Raw genomic sequence first — 20,215 nt, forward strand, 5'->3', positions numbered from 1 at the left:
GAACAACACCGGTGTACCCCATGGGGATACACTAGGTCGTATGATGCCTCGGTCTGGCAGATCTTACAGTTGCATTGATAATTCTTTCATCTCGACTGGAGCCATTTGATATGGAGCTTTCGAAACTGGTTTTGTGCCTGGTGTTAAATCAATCGTGAACTCGAATTCTTGATCTGGCGGTAACCCTGGAAGCTCGTCTGGAAAGACGTCCGGAAATTCACACACAACTGGAATGTCTTCTATTTTAGGACTTCCTTTATCGGTATCTAACACGTAAGCTATGTACACCTCACAACCTTGTCAAAGCAATCATTTAGTCTGCATCACGGTGAGAAATTTCTTCCGCTGTTTTCGCCCTTGAATATTACCGTTGCATTTTCCACAGTTTGCAGTTTGACTTTCTTATTCACGCAATCTATCTAAGCATTATAACAAGCTAACCAATCCATTCCCAAAATGATAACGAACTCTCCTAGCTTAAAAGGAATCAAATCTACCGAAAAATGATGTCTGACTAATTCTACATCACATGCAGGACATACTCGATCTACTGGAACTTGGTCGTCATTCGCTAATTTTATAATTAACGTCTCGCCCAACCATTCGATTTCACAATGTAGTCTATCAAGAAATTCTTTAGAAATAAATGAACGGGTAGCTCCAAAATCAATTAATACTTTTGAACTTACGCAATTCACCAAAAGCGTACATGCAATAACACTCGGACTCTGCACTGCTTCTTTTATTGTCATGTTAAAAGTCCTTGATTTGGGTTGATTAGGCGGCGGCGGAGGTAATGCCAAAACTCTTGGAATACTGGCTGCCATAGCTGGTCCCTTGCAATTTCTGGCGATATGCCCTTTCTTCCCACAATGGAAACAAGTCATTTCCGTTGTTCTACCCACCGAACACTCATTAGAGTAATGCCCTTTCTGCTTACATCGATAACACGTTACATCCTTTTTAATACATACACCGGTATGCTTTCGATTACATGACTTGCAATACGGCACTGGAACTCTGACCGTTCCCTGCTGACTGAGGGCTTGGAAACGATTACCTGTTTTCTGTGGACCTTGTCCTATCCTTTTAAAATTCAAATTTGCCCGGGCTTGAAATCCCGGCTTTCTGCTGGAGCGATCTTGGAAACTTCCCTGTCCTTTATCTTGCTGAGATCTTTCACTTTCCCCTTCAATAATCAAAGCTTTCTGGACTATGGCGGTATACGTTGTTAATTCAAAAATTACAACTTGGCCACGAATCCATGGTCGTAATCCTTCTTGAAATCTTTGAACTAGCTTCTCTTCAGTATCAACCTGTTCTGGAACAAAGCTAGCCAACTCAGTAAATTTGGCTTCATACTCTGCCACGGACATATTTCCCTACTTCAGTTCTAAAAACTTAATCTACATTTGGTTCTTCACATAGCGAGGAAAATGCTTTTCTAAAAATAACTCTTTAAACCTATCACATGCAATAACCTCTTCACCCTCTAAAGCCTTTTTAGATTCCCACCAATAATTTGTCTCTCCTTTCAACAAGTAACTAGCAAAATCAGTCTTCTGATCCTCACTTATCTTTACTAGTTCAAACGCTTTCTCTATCTCTTTTAACTAGGTGGTAGCTTTAATAGGATCAGTAGACCCTTCAAATTCTGGAGGTTTAACTGACTGAAACTGCTTAAAAGTAACAACAGGTAATGTTGGTGGTAATTGAGGCTCAGGATGAGGTGGCTGCTGTAACATTTATTGTTGTATCTACTGTTGTTGATGCTGCATCTGCTGATGCATCATTACCATCTGTTGTTGCATCAGATGGAACATTTGGTTCATGGTCTCATTAGTCTGACCTTCGGAATTGCTGTTAGAGGTCTCAGCCCCAGTCTTTCTTTTTGGTGCCATCTTCTTCTGATAATAAAACAGGTGATATTTCTTTAACAGTTTAATAAACAATTGACAGTAGGTAAGAAAACAATTTATCCTGTATTATCAACATACTTTAATTAAAGAAAACAGTTGCTGAATATAAAAACTGGAAATGTAAGTAGTTAAATAAAATGGTTGTTCTTTTTTTCTCTTTTTTTTTCAACAGGAATTATAATACGAAAAGCTGTAAAACAATGAAGTGAAAGTAAATGTTGTAAAATTGTAAAGACTGAAATTTAAATAAAAGAAATTTGAAAAGTTCAGTTTATATATATATGTGACACCAGCCTCAGGTGTAAATGCATGATACAAAAAGTCTCGTGCTACTGGTAATCACTACGGCTACAAGTCATACTACCGCTACAGGTCAAACTACTACTACAGGTTAAACTACTAGTACACACGTACACACTACTCACTAAGTTATACTATGCTGCCTCTATATACATCTGTACCCTGGAGTCACAATCTCAAAACCCAGGCGGAATACGCCTAAGCTCCTCTCTAAGTGCCTGGACCAAAGTCTGTGCCAAGCGAAATATCCTGTAGAACTCTGCGAAAGAAGGTGGTCCCTTATGGGTCAAATCATCAAGCTCCCAATTGGCGCTCATCAAAACTGACTGCAATCGCTGTCTTATATAGTAATCCGGCTGTAGGGCCGCTAACGGTCCTCTGTCCCTCTGATCAAACAGATGCATGATCTCTCGATACTGTGCCTGCCAATACTCCACATCATCCCTCATAACCCTGTACTCATGGTATTGTACCATATGCGGCTGAGCAACCTAACCTACTGACTCCTGTGACGGAACCCTCGGTATACCTGCACCCTGCTGTGGTAAACCTAACTGTAGATCCACATCATGCTCTCCCATCCCCTCGACTGGAATCATCTGAAACACATTTGGCTCTGGGGCATGCACTGGTATAGGAGGTAACAATGGTGGTGGTGGTAACTCCTGCTCAATCCCCGGTATAAACTGATGTTCAACTATTAAAGGAACCATCAGCTCAAAGAACTCAAAGGGATCAAACATCTCTATGGGGTCATGGACTATCCCCTGTACTGGTGGTACCGGCACCTGTGGCAATGGTGGTGGAGGTGGTAGAGGAGGAAACATATACTCAGATACTGGAGGTATAACTAGTGCTGCTGACCCAGTGACTGTCCTCTCAGAAGACGCAGAATAACCAGAAGATGTTATCTGATAATATACCAAAGAAAAGAAAAGTCACTAAACAATCCTAAGATTTATACTCTCCTAACCTAATCTGACCTAAATCCTAACACTAATCTCCCTATTTAACTATTCCTATCCTATGTGATCTCCTTATCTTATCTTAACCCAAATGTTCTTATTTTCTGGGACCAAACCTACAGCTCTGATGTCAAACCTGTAACGCCCTCCAGACCTGGGGTATAAGTCTGGGGTTACTAGCCAATCACCACACCTGTAACAATCTGATTAACAATTAATAAAGAAATGAAACTAAACCCCTTTAACACTAACCAGGATCTTTTTAGATTGAAGTATGAAAAAAAGAACCACTAACTACTTTATTACAAAACCAAATTCAAAATCTCACAAGCTCTCTTTATTACAAACCATTGTCTAATTCATTTTAAACTAAGTTCAGCTTTTATTCAAACACACACACTATCTATCAACACTCCACCTGTTCGGGCAACTCAAAGTTTTCTTCCTGGATTGGGATCAACACCTTGGGTATGAGAGGATCATGAGGCTTGACCCGCTTCTTTACCACTCGAGTCCTGATGAGTTTCATATTCCTTCTTAACTGAAAACAATAAGGTAAATAGCAACAAAAAGGGTGAGCCAAAAATTGCTCAACAAGTCCACAAAATTTAAACAGTGTTAAAGCATTTTAAATGAATCCGTAATTCCGGGTATATCTGCAAAGATATAACCCCACGAGAATAGAAAGAAGGCCATTACTGGCGAGTACAAATGAACTAAAATGGACACAAGTTCGCATCTATATTCTGCTGATCAGTCAGAATATAATGTAGATCTATATCTCAATATATAGATTCAGTCGGGTACCCTGGCACTACGGCCCATGTCGAGGCACCAGTCATCCCGGTCCTTAGGATTAAGACACGCTCAATCCCAAAAATATCATTATCCAGTCCATCGCTTAGCAACTGGAACAATCAGTATGCTTTGATATATTCTAAACACCAGAATATATCAATCTCAATGTATCATCAATGGAATATGAATCAAGAATCCAAAGAAACGGAGAAATCAAGAATCGAAATGAAATATGAACAAAGGAATAGCAAGTGTGTATCAGTGATTAAGAATAAGAATCAAAAGAGTGCAAATGTGATAAGCATTTAAAGAAATGTCACTATTCTGAAAGTAGAATAGGGGAAAAACTTGCCTTCAGTGTGACTCACTGCAAATATGTCACCTTCGTCTAAGACCGACTCAACCTGCCTTGCTGGCTTAGATTCTGTTAGAGAAATAGACTATTTAAGTCATTTCGTACTTCAATTGCATCTTGAATCGACTTCACACCGTTCCTAACATCTACCCATGCGCTTATGACTGACTCATATATTACTTATTAGCAAATAAGACTCCATTAACCACTTAATACACATAAGCACATAAGCATACAATCATTTTTATAGTTAAAATAATTTTTAGAACCAAAATCGACTCGCTGATCGCTCAACTGATGGTTATCTGACTCGTTTTCCATTTTTCCGGAATTTTTCGGACTTGTCTCGGCACGCATTTCGACTGATAATCAAACAAGTAACAAAATCAACTAATTTCTAGAAGCAATTAAGCTTTAATATTATTTTTAATGGAAAGAATTCATTTTTTTGAGTCAACAGGCTTTCGTTTCACTCGAATCGGACTAACGGTCTAATTATTATCAATTAAACACTGATAATTCAATTTATTATTCACTATAAATAATTATTACTAATTTTTAAAACTCAAAAATAATTTTTAAATAATTATTTAAGAAAAATTAGAATTAAAAATGATTTTTCCATAATTTTTGGAATTAAAATGAATTTATTATGATTTATTGAAAATTATATGATTAATTATCAAAATAATTAATCATTTTTAAATAATTAATAACTAATAAATAAATAATAAATAATTGAGAAAATAATTAAATCTGATATTTAAAAAATAATTCAGAATTATTTATACTATAAATCAATTAATTAAATAATTAATTAATCAATTTATAAAATAAATAAATCTGATTTTCAATTAATAAAAATAAAATAAAAGTTAAAATTCCAGAAACAGTTGTCAGAAATCAACCATCTGACAAAACAGATCAAAACCGAGTTGACAAACGGGTCAACCGGGTCACAATCCGGGTCATGAAGAACATGACCGGATTTTTCCAGAATCCGGCAACTTCACCGGATTCCGGTGAGTCGAATACAGTCCCAAATCAGCACCGTTTGATACGGTTTTTTTTTGGGTGCTTTTCATTGCAAATCAACAAAACAATCTAATCACGATCAAAACATCCCGGAATCATCCCTGGTTCATCTTTTCCGATCAAAATCAACATGAACTCCGGCCAAAAATCGAATTTACAGAATCGTACATGAAATTGAACGTTTAATAGTGCAAATCATAGCAATAACATTTACTATCAAAGCCCTAACATTACCAGAATCAAATATTCACAGAAATTGCGGAGTAATGATTTGAAAATCTGACATAAACCCTAGAAATCGAATTCATCGATTTGAGTATTGTTTGTTCAATTAATTAGTACCAATCGATTGCTTTCAACACAGAGAGACTATATCAGCCATCAAAATCATTCAACAACCCCTAGAACTAAAATCCCCAAATCACAGTTATGAACCCTAGAATCGAAATAAAAAATATATTGATTTAAACATGAAATTGATGATACAAACCGAAAGAACAACTCAAGAGCTTCGTTTTGAGTACTTACATGACTGTAATCGATGCCGGAAACTGATCGGAATCACTGCTCGAATTTTTTGACCCGAATTACAAACCCTAACCCGACTGCAGAGAATTTTGTATATTTTTCTGATTTTTAATTAATAATTATAATTAATTAAATAAAAATTAGGCTATTTAAAGTAGTAAAAATAATAATCCTAAATAAAATTAAGGGGCTAATTATACATCTAATAAAAATATTTGGCCCTAATTTTTATAATTTTTGAGTATTAAAATTTAATTTATAAATATTTTATATATGCGATATATAGGCCAAAATTTCCCAAAAATTGTGAATAATCCAAAAATGCAAAGAAATAATATAAATGAAAGTCCTATAATTTTATAAAAATAAAAATGTAATTTTTGTGGGGTTTTTAACACCCAATGGGGCCCGGAAAAGTCATATTTCGTAAAACAAGAAAATTTATAAAATGTCTAGATGTTTAGAATAATGCGATGGTAAAAGCCGTTTGATGAAAAATAAGGCCCATTATTTTTTTATAATACTGGCTTTAAAATCATGGTTTGGGTCGTAAAACGTTTGAAATAAAAGCGATGAACGCAAAATAAAACATCTGAAAAATATCCTAAAAATACAGAAATGACACAGAATGCACATAACACGTAACAATTAGGGTTTGACAGATAATCACACATAAATGACACATCAACACACCTTATTTATTATAAATATGATATAATACAAACGTAAATTTCCCAGACGTTACAACCTCAATCATGTGGGAGATACTTGTCATGAAATTTCGAAATCAAAGAAATCTCGAGTACGATAAATCTCAAGCATGTTTTTTAAGGAACTATTAGGACTCCTAACTCAAGCAAGTTAGTTATGGTAAATTTGATGCTTATAACTGAGCCAGTGAATAAGGTTCCATATGGAAAGACATAAATGAAGATGAAGAAATGGTGATCTAATTAAGAAATCCTTTAGGAAATAACGCTTTAAAACCAAATGAGTTTTCATAGAATATGATAACGTGTATTGAGACCATGTTAGGTCACACACACACACTGTAGAGGGGGTGAATACAGTGTAAAGTACAATCAAATCGAACTTTAATAACTCAAGTAACAGAAAACAAACTTTATTGAAACAATAAACTCTGTTACAGTATGGAACTGTTACCTCTCAGTGATGAACAAAAATCACGAGAGCAGTTAGGGTTACTACGAATAATATTTTCGATAATGATAACACTTATAGTGTAAACCCTATGTTTGTGTTGATATACTACACAGTTACAAGATAATCGCTAATTGATATGGAATATAATTCTGCTTCCTAAAATATATCAATCAGATATCTTTTCTTCCAAGTATTCTATTCTTCATAGAATTCCTTCTTCATGCATATCTCTTCTTATGTTTGTCTCGATCTTCTTTCCTTTAATCAGCTGCTGTCCTTATCTGAACGTCCTCTGATATCCATCTTCTGATGATTATCTTATGATAATATAAGTACTGATATCCTTAAGTCCTGACTTCCAGTAAGTACTGATTTATCCTGTTTAAATAAGATCTGAAAACTAAACATAAATCATATTAGCCATGACATTATCAAATATATCTAACAATCTCCCCGAACTTGTAAATTAGCATAATATACAAGTTTAACAAATATTTGATGATGTCAAAAACATTAAGTACAAATGCATGAGAATTAGACTAAATAACTACAACTTACAGTCCTTAAAGCTTTACCAATCTTTAACTTCTGATAACAACTTCAGTCTGTACAAATATCAGAATTTAAGCAGTTGTAGATCTTGACTTGGCTTCATCTTCTGATCTCTCTGATGTCAGGAGTTGTTCTGAGATAGTTCTTCAATAAACATCTCTCAGCATATCTGAGTTCATCAATCATCCTCCTTTTAGCATCTTTAAGTTCTGGAGTATCTTCGCCAATTTGAAAGATTGCAGCCCTGAGATCATTAATCTTAGCTTTTCTTATATCCTGATCCAGTCTGATCAAAAATGCCTTATCAGACTCAAGATTGAATTCCACAGCCATGTAACCCAGAAAGGTAGTTATAATCTTAGTAGTGTTGGGCTTCATTTCAACTATATCACCCTTGTGATCTCTGTACTTTGGAAGATATGTGCTGTCAGACTTAATAGAATAAAGCCTTTTCTGTCTCTGAATCTGATCCTTCAAATAGTTTGCAGCACTTTCCAGTTAATCTGTCATTCACTTGAAGTAAGAATAGTACATGCTCCAGTTCTTCAAAATACTTCAATGGAATGGCATTTTTCCTTATATGATAAACCCTACCATCTGTCATGAAGTACAACAAGATGTGTTCTTTCAAGTAGGTATGGTAAACCATTTGTACAGATTCCAGTTGATTCAATCTCTCAGGAGTTGCTCCAATATCTGGATCACTCAAGGAAGTTGGATCATTGGTAGTGTTCTGTATTCTTCTTTCATCAGCACTTCCCAATCCAGTTTTATCTCTTGCTTCCTTTCCAGTAACCACTCTTGCTTCAAAACCACTTGCAGCAGTCTTCAAAGGTTGAGTCTGTTTTGCTTTAGTGAATCCTGGTAGGAGTTTCTTTGATTTATCTTCTGATATCAAGTTAACTTAAGCTATGTCAGAGGTTACTTGCTTCTTCAAAATATCAGAACTTACTGTCTCTTGACTCTGAACAACTTGAGCCATGTCAGAGGTTGTCTTAAAAACTTTTCTTGAAGTCAGAACAAGATCATCCTTTTCATCAGTAATTTCTCCATTCACAAGAGGCACATAAACCTTGATAGGTTCACCAACTTTTTCTTTACCCTTGGATCTTGGATCTATCTGCGGTTGTGATTTAGCCATTGTTGCTTCAGTATTTGTCCTTTCTTTTATCACAATGCCTTTGAGTTTTGGAAGTGTCTTTTTACCAGAAGCTTCAGATTTAGACTTGACTTTTTCAGATTTAAGTCTAGCTTCTTCTTCCATTAAACTCTCCAAGTCCATTCCTGGATTTTCCTGAAGAAATAACTGTCTTGACATTTCTTCATTAAGATCTAAAAGTTCATCAGAACTTATCCTTTTACCAGTAGCAGAACTAATTATTTTTCCAGTATCAGAACTTGTCCTGTGACTTGTGATTTCAGCTTTTCTTGATGAGAGACCTCTACCCATTCCAGGGTTTCCTTGATCATCCTTTTCATCATCCTTCCCCTTCAGTGTCTTATCAGTTTTACATTTGGACTTAATTACTTTCTCCCCCTTTTTGGCATCAGCAGGTAAGAGAAGAGAGACAAGCAATTCCACTGAGGCTTGGATTTCATTAAGTTGAGATTGCTGAGAAGCTTGATTTTTCAGAATATCATCAATCTGAGCTTGTTGTGACTATTGAGTCTTCTCAATATAAGCAACTCTGTCAAAGGTAGGTTGGAAGAATTTTTTCTTGTCAATCTTCTGAACTTGTTCTTGCTTCATTAATTCTTCCCTTAAGTGATGTAACTCTGCATGAGTAGTTGAATGGAGACCTTGTAGATGTTTAGTACTCAATGCAGTGACTCTAAGCTGTGTTTTGAAATCATCAGTATTTAACATTTCATCAGCTTTTGTCAAGTGCTCAGCCAGATGCTGTGCAGTTGGAGCACAGGTAACTGAGTTCCATTCCTTAGTCCACTCCTGTCATGCAGGAGTTTCACTCCAAGGCACTGGTTCTTCTCTGGTAACAAACTTCTTAACTAATTCAGATTTAAGAACAGTTTGTTGAGGGGCATGTCCTGAAGGACCTGCTTCATCAACATCTGCATTTGGAGCAGCATCACCAGTATCTCCAGCATTTGCAGCATCAGAACTTACAGAATCAGTATCTTCTGATAAAACAACAGTATGAGTAGCAATGGAGGCTTCAGGATCATCCTCTAATTGCTGATCTGGTTCCAAGTTCTGATCAACAGCTATATCCTGATGCTCACCTTTAGTCTGATCATCATCATCTAGATGCAGAGAAGGTGTAGTAGATAGTTCTGGAGTTTGAGCAGCATCAGTAACAGGTGTTGTTGATGGATTAGTTGTTGTTGGAGCTTCTAAGTAAATTACTTCAGGCACAACCAAGTTCTGGATATTAATATCAGCACTTTTGCCTGAATTAACAGGAGATACACTCTTAGGAGACACAGATGGTGTGTTGGCCTTTTCAGTAGTAGCTTCCTTAGTTGGAGTTAATGGAGAAGTAGTGGTTTTAGCAGATTCTTGTTCTTGTGAGATCAGAGATTCCTGATCGCCTTCCTTAGCTGCTGCTTCCTCAACATCTGAAACTGGCCTTTTTGCCCTCTGTTTCTTGTATCTCTTTGATGGTATGGATTCCTTAGGAGTTTCATCAACAGTCATTCTTCTAAGCCTTTTGAGAAGCTTAGATCCCCCAATTGCAGAATCCTTCTGAGAAGGAACTTTCTCAGCTTCTTTATCAACAGGTTCTGAAGTAGGAACATGTTCCTCACTATTAGATTCATCTCTCAAAACAATCCTCCTTCTCTTCTGAGGTGTTTGAGGAACAGTCTTTGTCCTCTTAGGCTTGGAAGATGAAGGCTTCACAGTAGGTGCTGAGGATAAAGGTTGAGCTGTCTGTGAAGTGGAGAGATATGATTTGAGATATGACCTGAGGGTAGGTTGAGTAGTATGAGTGGTATGTTCTGATGGTTGTTGTGGTGTTTGAGATGTGGTGGTTGGTTGGACATCAGGATAAACAGATCTGTAGGTGTCAGGATCAGCATTTACTAAGATCTGTTTTACAGATTGAGGAATCTGTAAAGGTCTAACCACCTTTTTCTTAACATCAGCATTTACCAAATCTTTAAAGGCTCGTTTTGCAATTTTGAAAGATGGAGTTAAGTCAGTGGTAGGTTGGGGTTCATCAGCACAACAATAGTTATAAATAAGCTGACAAAATCTAGCGAAGTAGACAACATTCCTATCTTCTGTCATCCTATCCCCAATAAAACCTATCACAGCATTTGCAAAATCAAAATGAGTTTGGTTAATGATAGCATACCCGATGTGCTGACTCATTATAGGGATAGCATCAAAGTTTGAACACTTATTCCCAAAAGCTTTAGTGATGCAGTCAAAGAAGAAGCTCCATTCCTTTCTGATATGAGCCCGTTTCAACTGCCCAAGCTTTTCCAAACTCTGCTCATACCCCAAACTAGCCATGAACTCTTTAAGAGTTGATTCCTCCGGGGTTGAAAAAGTACATCCTTCTGGTAGATGTAGGGCTTTGCGAATTATACCAGGAGTTACCCCATATGTAGAATCACCCACTTCAAAAACAATACTAGGAGTACCATTTAAACCACCATTATCAAAGTTTCCAGTCCTCCAAAATGTCAGAACTTGTTGGCTCGAAAAGGTTGAAGGTTGGATCAATGCATACCCAATTTCACTGTGTGCAAGAAGATCTTGCACAAAATGTAACTCAGACGGAGATTCAGTATTATCAAGAATTGCAGCATAGTTATTTGGAACAAATTTAGCCTCATCAATGATCAAATCCTTAGGTTCCATGAAAATAATCGAGATTTAAGAATGCTTGTTAGGTGTTTGATAAAATGTCTATATGAAAAACCAACGTCATGAGAAGAAAGAGAGTAAAAGCAAATAGAGAGATAAAGTATAAAAGTGAATAAAAGATTAGAAAATCCTCTCTCTATCTTACTTATACTTTGAAAAAAAATGTAACCGTTGGACACCTGTCAGACATGCAGTAATAACGAATAGTTAATGGGCACGGGAAAACAGTAATCATTACTTACCCACTTACAGTTTTTCAAGGAAAAACCGTTCCACTTACCCAGTAATTCCATTAATCAAGGTAACTCAGTTTTAATTCAAAATTGAAACTGTTTCCACTTATTCAATTATTTTTCACTGCAACACCAATATTCTGAAAAAAATTCGAGTGAGAATGACCAAAATGAATCAAGTAAACAAGTACTGATAATGTAAAATCAGAACTTAATTTAAATCAAAATATGAAATGGTCATCAGAATATGAATATTTATTAGAATTTATCAATGCATTACGGAACATCTCAGAGACAAGAACTTGAAAAGAAAAGAAATTTCATTAGTATATTAAGAGAATACAGTCATGAAATTTAAATTACATCAGAACTTTTACAAGATTGTCCTAAGCTGCTAAACCTAACGTCAACAGCCTTTGTCCTAGCTCAAGAAGCAGGGCAAGGTAGACGATGAAGAAAAACAGGAAGAAGAAAATAAATCATTTCTTCTTCCTACTCTCGATAAACAGAATAGCGAGTCTGATGATTCGCTCTTGTTGGCGGAGAGCTTCCAGCCTTTCCTCCTCCAATCGCTCCAGATGGCGATGGTAATCCATGTAGAAGAACAGGAGGTGGGTGAGTACCTCCTGGGGAACTGAGTCCCATATCTCATCAGGAATGGCAGTGACGTGCCATTCCTGCTACCAGGCTTCACAGCTTAGCTCCATATTGAATGTTTCATAGTTCAAAAACATGTTGTAATTGACCATGGTATTTTTGATATAAAGAGAATGAAGGTGAGTGTGTGATAAAAGAGTTGATGTGAAGGCTGATGTGAAGTGGTTGTTTATATATGCAAAAGAATGCCAGGAGATGCAAGGAAATTTAATGCTAACAGGTAGAGTTAATTCTACCTCGTCTCCCTAGACTGGGAAGACGAAAAACAGTCATTGGAAGTGTAAGTCAGGGTTTAATGCGCGCAAGTAACAAGTAAACATTACTATACATGTACATGAACCACTATCCCTTATGATATTGACTGTTAATATTCTACCCAAACATATTCTGATTTAAAATGAGACCGTTTTTAGATTTTATCCACAAATAAGTCAAGTAAAGGATCATATTTTAATATCAGAACTTAGACTTATATCAGAACTTAACAGTTATCAGAACATGATTTCTTAACTCGAAAAATGAATGCCTATCTTAGTAAGTCCTCACACAAATTCTGATATAGATTCTTCAGAACTTAATCATCAGAACGTGCAATCAGAACTTTTCCTCAGAATTTGTGTAATGTGACACAGAAATTGTTCATCTAAAATAACATAGATCACCACAGTAATTTTCATCATTCATATGGAGTATTTAGTGTGTGCATTAAGCTAAATATCAGACAAAGAGTAAAGTCTGATTCACTTCAGTACATCTTAGAAATAAGGCATAACTAAAACTTTACTAAAAATCTGTCATTATTCTGAAACCTACTATTGAATGAGTTCATGCTTGAGTCCACCTCAACTACTTTGTGCTAATTTTGTGCATCTTTTTAAATTCCATTTTACAGTGGCTTCTCAGTGTAAGTGAGTCACGACTGCTTATCGGAATTTATGCTATTATCAGAGTATTTCTCCAATAACCATAGAGTGTGAAAAGTCACCAAGAAAATATTTTGCTTTTCTGATGCATATTTACTTAATACCAGCAATGCACTTGGGTCGTTCCTTCCACATTTTTACTCTAGATCTCAAAGGAGTACCTGATTTTAATCCTTGATTCTTTTCTTTTTCTTTTGATAAGAGAGGTTTATCAGCACTTAGGACATTCAACAGATATACTAGCATCAGAACTTAACAGATGAGAAGCATTATTCTAGTTTGTGACTTAGTAATAAGATATATAAAGTAAACTCAACTAAGCTCAATAACAGAATTTGCTTGTGTCAATAGATTTCCACAGAAATAATTACTTCTAACATGGGATCTCTAGTTTATTAAAGACTACTAGGTCAGCATCTAGCACAGGTATCCTCATAGGATTGAATAGTTACATAAACAGACATATCACTATCAGAGTTTAGAAAGTTACATCAAACAACAGTCAGTACTTAAGTAAGTTTTCAATTAAGCACAGAATACACAAAGAGAGTAATTTCTGTAAATACTGATCATAAAGTCTGATGCATCAGAACAAAACTAAGCAGATTTAGAGAAAGAACCTGAAACCATTCCAAGTTCATTTACCAATCTTGTAAAAGTAGCTTCACACAGTGGTTTTGTGAAGATATCTGCTAGTTGTTGATCTGTTGGAACAAAGTGCAATTCCACTGTACCTTCATCCACATGTTCCCTTATGAAGTGGTACCTGATGCTGATGTGCTTTGTCATTGAGTGTTGAACTGGATTACCTGTCATAGCAATAGCACTTTGATTAACACGGTAAATAGGGATTTTAAAATATGTTAACCCATAATCCAGTAACTGATTCTTCATCCAAAGAATCTGTGCACAACAGCTTCCTGCAGCAATGTACTCTGCTTCTGCAGTTGATGTGGAAATTGACTTTTGTTTCTTGCTAAACCAAGAAACTAATCTGCCTCCAAGAAATTGGCAGCTTCCACTTGTGCTTTTCCTGTCAATTTTGCAACCTGCAAAATCTGCATCTGAGTAACCTATTAGTTTAAAATCTGATTCTCTGGGATACCACAATCCCAGATCAGCTGTTCCCTTAAGATACTTGAAAATTCTTTTCACAGCTGTTAAGTGAGGTTCTCTTGGATCTGCTTGAAATCTTGCACAAAGACAGGTAGCATACATGATATCAGGTCTACTAGCAGTTAGATAGAGTAGAGAGCCAATAATACCTCTGTAATCAGTAATATCTACTGATTTACCAGTATCCTTGTCCAGTTTTGTTGCAGTGGCCATGGGAGTGGATGCACTTGAACAATCTTGCATTCCAAATTTCTTCAGCAAGTCCCTGGTGTACTTAGTTTGACAAATGAAAGTGCCTTCTTCATTCTGCTTGACTTGAAGGCCCAGAAAATAGCTAAGTTCCCCCATCATACTCATCTGATACCTTGACTGCATTAATTTGGCAAACTTCTTGCAAAGTCTGTCATTTGTAGACCCAAAAATGATATCATCAACATAAATCTGGACCAGAAGTAAGTCCTTTCCATGGTTGAGGTAGAACAGTGTTTTCTCTATAGTTCCTCTGTTAAATCCACTTTCCAGAAGAAACTGAGCTAAAGTCTCATACCATGCTCTAGGAGCTTGCTTAAGTCCATAAAGTGCTTTATCAAGCCTGTAGACATAATCTGGATATTTGGAATCTACAAAGCCTGGAGGTTGTTCAACATATACTTCTTCCTCCAATTCTCCATTGAAAAAAGCACTTTTCACATCCATTTGAAAGACAGTAAACTTTTTGTGAGCAGCATAAGCCAAAAATATCCTTATGGCTTCCAATCTAGCAACTGGTGCAAATGTTTCATCATAATCAATTCCCTCATGTTGAGAATATCCTTTTGCAACCAGCCTTGCCTTATTCCTTGTAATTATGCCATCACTATCAGTTTTGTTTCTGAATACCCATTTTGTACCAACAACAGATTTGTTCTTTGGTCTTGGCACTAGGGTCCAGACTTTGTTTCTTTCAAATTTATTTAACTCTTCCTGCATTGCATGCACCCAATCAGCATCTTGAAGAGCTTCTTCCACTTTCTTTGGCTCAGTCTGAGAAAGAAAAGAATTTTAAAGACATTCATTTGAAGTACCTGTTCTAGTTCTAACACCTGCATCAGGATTTCCAATTATCAAATCAGGTGTATGTGATTTAGTCCACTTCTTTGCAGATGGAAGGTTTTCTCTAGAACTGGATGCTCCCCCATGATCCATGCTGTCTTCATTTTCATTTTATGATGCTCCTCCTGAAACTATGCTCTATGAGTTGGTGTTAGGAATGTATGTGCATTAGTTTGATGATATGTTTAACAAAATACTTAAGTAGAAATTTAGTGTCTGTAGCCTCAACGGATAAGACCACTTTGGCTATCCGTTGATGGTGTAGCTTTACTTAGAAATAAGTCTAGTGTTGTAGCATATTTCAGTCTCTGTATTTAAAATGTAATTCTTGGAAGTTGAGAGAAACTATGAGTCATGTTGACTACTAGATGATATGCAGATAGGAAGGCCAATTGTAAATACTTCATGCCTTGTAATTTTGTATAAGTGAAGTGGTATCAACGGATGACTTAAAGACCTTCAACGGATGAGAAGCTAAGCTTCAACGGATGTCTCTAAAGCTTCAACGGATAAAGTCATCAATGGATAACATCCTTCAACGGATGAGTGCATCAACGGATGAAAGCTTCAACGGATAACATCCTTCAACGGATGAGTGCATCAACGGATGAAAGCTTCAACGGATGTTCTGATGATTAGCCGTTGATAAGGGGTAGTTGTACCTACAAACAGAGGCACATGGGTTGATAGAGACAACTGAGATGTGGTAGCCGAATTTCAGGAACAACAGAAAAAGCAGCCGTTCTTCTCTAGTACAAAGATGCAATAGTCAACAAAGTACTGGAGTGAACAGGAAAAGAAGCAAGTGAAGATCTTATTTTATTACTGTATTTTATATTGTTCTTCACTTGTACACTTGGTAATATATAAACCAAGTAGAAGCTAGTAATTAGATGTGAGATTTTCCAGAGCTGTTTAGAAAAATATTGAGAGAAAATTCATCTAGTTTGTACTAGGATGCAGCTGTGATCAACATTGTTTAATCACAGATTTTCTAAAATACCATCTCTGGTGGAACAACAAATCCACCAGAAAAGTTTTTAAGGTCTGTTGTGTTCTTTACATTTGTGCTTGAATATATATCTGTCTGTATTAGCTTAAAGCAATTCACACACTTGTTCTTCTTGAACACACAACTTTCATAAACTGCTCAAAACTTGAAAAAGTTTTGAGATTTACATTCAACCCCCCTTCTGTAAATCTCATTGTTAGTCCACTAGGAATAACAATTGGTATCAGAGCAGGCTCTTGACATACAAAGAGTTTAAAGATCTTGGAATCTAACAAAGATGAGTAAGAAGGATATTGGAGTAAAGATCCCAGTTCTTGACAAAGACAGTTATCACCATTGGAAGGTGAAAATGCACCTTCATCTACTCTCCCAAGATGAAGGTTATGTAAACTGCTTTGAGAATGGTCCTCACATTCCCCACAAAGTAGCAACAGTTGCTACAGCCACAGTTGCTGTTGGTCAATCCATTCCAAAACCTAGAGCAGAATGGACAATGGAAGACACAGAAGAAGTCCACAAGGATAAGAAGGCTATGAACATTTTGTTTAATGGTCTTAACATGGATATGTTTGATAATGTGATAAATTGCACAACTGCCAAAGAGGTTTGGGACACAGTTCAACTACTGTGTGAAGGTACAGAACAAGTGAAAGAAAACAAAATGCAGCTTCTCATTCAACAGTATGAATACTTTCATTTTGAAGAAAATGAATCTTTAAATGAAACATTCAATAGGTTCCAAAAGCTGTTGAATGGACTGAAGCTGTATGGAAGAGTGTACCAGGTGAAGGATTCAAATCTTAAATTTTTAAGATCCTTGTCAAAGGAATGGAAACCCATGACTGTCTCCTTAAGAAACTCTCAAGATTATAAGGACTTCACTCTTGAAAGATTGTATGGAATCTTGAAGACTTATGAACTAGAGCTGGAACAGGATGAGGTATTGGAGAAGGGGAGAAAGAAAGGAAGTTCAGTTGCATTGGTAGCTGAAGATGAGAGGAAATGCAGACAAGAAACTGCGAGATCTACATCAAACTCCAAAGATGGTATAAGAAATCAGGAATCAAGCAAGGGGAAAGAGCAAGTTGCTGAAAATGAAGACAACTCCAGCCAAGATGACTCAGATGGTATTGATGAGCATCTTGCATTTCTGTCCAGAAGATTTGTAAAGATGAAATTCAAGAAAAACACTAGAGCCACTAAACCTCACAAAAACACTGTGGACAAATCCAAGTTCAAGTGTTTCAATTGTGGTATAAGTGGACACTTTGCAGGTGAGTGCAGAAAGCCAACTTCTGAAAAGAAGAAATTTGAACAAATAGATTACAAAAAGAAATATTTTGATCTACTCAAGCAAAAGGAGAGGGCTTTCATTACTCAAGAAAGGGACTGGGCAGCTAATGGAGATGAAGAGGATGAAGATGTGGAGTATGTCAACCTTGCTCTCATGGCTGATTCTGAAGAAAATGAAGTTAGTTCATCAAGCAATCAGGTAATCACTACTGACTTAACACAGCTTACTAAAGAAGATGCAATGATGCTTTTAATGACATGTCTACCGAATTGTATCATTTGCGTGTGTCTCTTAAATCTCTTGCTAAAGAAAATAGTAGGATTAGAGAGAACAATCTGTTTTTAAGTAATAGAAATGCTTTGTTAGAAGATAAGATGATTGACCTAGAGAAAACAAAGTTGCATTGTATATCTGTTGAAAATGAACTAGCTGAATCTGTTAAGAAAGTAGAAATACTTTCCAATCAATTAGAGAAAGAGCAAGAGGTGATTAAAGCCTGGAAGACATCTAGGGATGTAAGTGCTCAAATTGCTAAGGTCCAAGGAATTGAATCATTCTGTGAAACTGCCTGGGATAAAAATAAAAAGAAACTGGAATTAATTGATGGGCTGTCAACGGATGTGGAATCAACGGATGATGAAAGTTATCCATTGAAGGAAGAAAAGGAGCATCCGTTGAAGGTTCCTCAATCAAAACAGGCAGATGTTTCTAAAAGAGAGAATCTAAAGAAACTCAACAAAAAGTTTGGTTCAACTTCAAAGAACTTTGTCAAAGAAGAAGCAAGCACATCCAAAGATGTCAGTAAGGTGAATGTAGGGCACATGACCTTAGAACAGTTAAATAATAGGCTCAAGATGGTTGAGGATAAAAAGGAATCTAAAAGAAAATCCAACAGAAATGGGAAGGTAGGAGTTAATAAACACAACAATTACACACCTGATAGGTATGCTCCTAGAAAAAGCTGTGTGCATTGTAGTAGTGTTAATCATCTATCTGCTAGTTGTAAATCCATTAAGAAGACTCCCATAAATGTACCCTCTTCTATGCCTAATATGTCTGCATCACCTCTGCATGCTATGCCTGTTATGTCTCAACAAAATCCTTATGCACATTTTATAAACATGCCATATTTTAACAATCCTTATCTTGCTGCATTTAGTATGCCTCAAATGCCATACAATATGCCCATATGGAATAACATGTTTGCACAATCAATGCCTAATAATTTTACAAATGTGCTAAATGATTCTGTGACTAACCCTACACCTCAACCAACTACATCTAAGACCAAGGTTGACTCAAACTTACCTAAGTCTAAAGATGCAGGAGGAATGAAGTCTAGGAGAAAGGCTAACAAGAATGGACCCAAGGAAACTTGGGTACCAAAATCAAATTGATTGATTTTATGGTGTGCAGGGAAATGGAAGAAATCTATGGTACTTGGACAGTGGTTGTTCAAGACACATGACAGGAGATTTCTCCCTGCTCACAGAGTTCAAGGAGAGAGCTGGCCCTAGCATAACCTTTGGAGATGACAGCAAAGGGTTTACTATGGGATATGGCTTGATTTCAACAAGGAATGTCATCATTAATGAAGTTGCATTAGTTGATGGTCTCAAGCACAATTTACTGAGCATCAGTCAACTATGTGATAGAGGGAATACAGTTTCCTTCAATTCTGAAGCCTGTGTTGTCACTAGTAAGAAAGACAACAAAGTGGTTCTAACTGGAGTTAGAAAAGGAAATGTGTACATAGCTGACTTCAACTCTACAGATGCAGAATCCATTACTTGTCTCTTCAGCAAAGCAAGCACAGTTGAAAGTTGGCTATGGCACAAGAAGCTATCTCACTTGAATTTCAAGACAATGAATGATCTAGTCAAAAAGGACTTAGTTAGAGGAATCCCTCTAGTTGAATTCTCAAGGGATGGTTTGTGTGATGCTTGTCAGAAAGGCAAACAAAGGAAAGCATCATTCAAAAAGAAGCTTGAAACAACAATTGATGAACCATTACAGCTGCTACATATGGATTTGTTTGGACCAGTCAATGTATTGTCTATTGCAAGAAAAAGATATTGCTTAGTGATTGTAGATGATTTCTCAAAGTTCTCATGGGTCTATTTTCTTGGATCAAAGGATGAAGCAAGTGAAATCATTATCAATCACATCAGGCAAGTCAACAATCATCCTGACTTGAAGGTTAGAAATATCAGGAGTGACAATGGAACTGAATTCAAGAATTTGACATTAAGGCTGTTCTGTGAAGAAAATGGAATCATGCATGAGTTCTCAGCTCCAAGAACACATCAGCAAAATGGGGTTGTTGAAAGAAAGAACAGATCTTTAATTGAAGCTGCCAGAACAATGCTTGAAGAATCAAAGTTACCAACATATTTCTGGGCTGAAGCTGTTAATTGTGCCTGCTTCACTCAGAATA

The sequence above is a fragment of the Apium graveolens genome, chromosome 9 (assembly GCF_009905375.1).
Source record: "Apium graveolens cultivar Ventura chromosome 9, ASM990537v1, whole genome shotgun sequence".
Taxonomy (NCBI): domain Eukaryota; kingdom Viridiplantae; phylum Streptophyta; class Magnoliopsida; order Apiales; family Apiaceae; genus Apium; species Apium graveolens.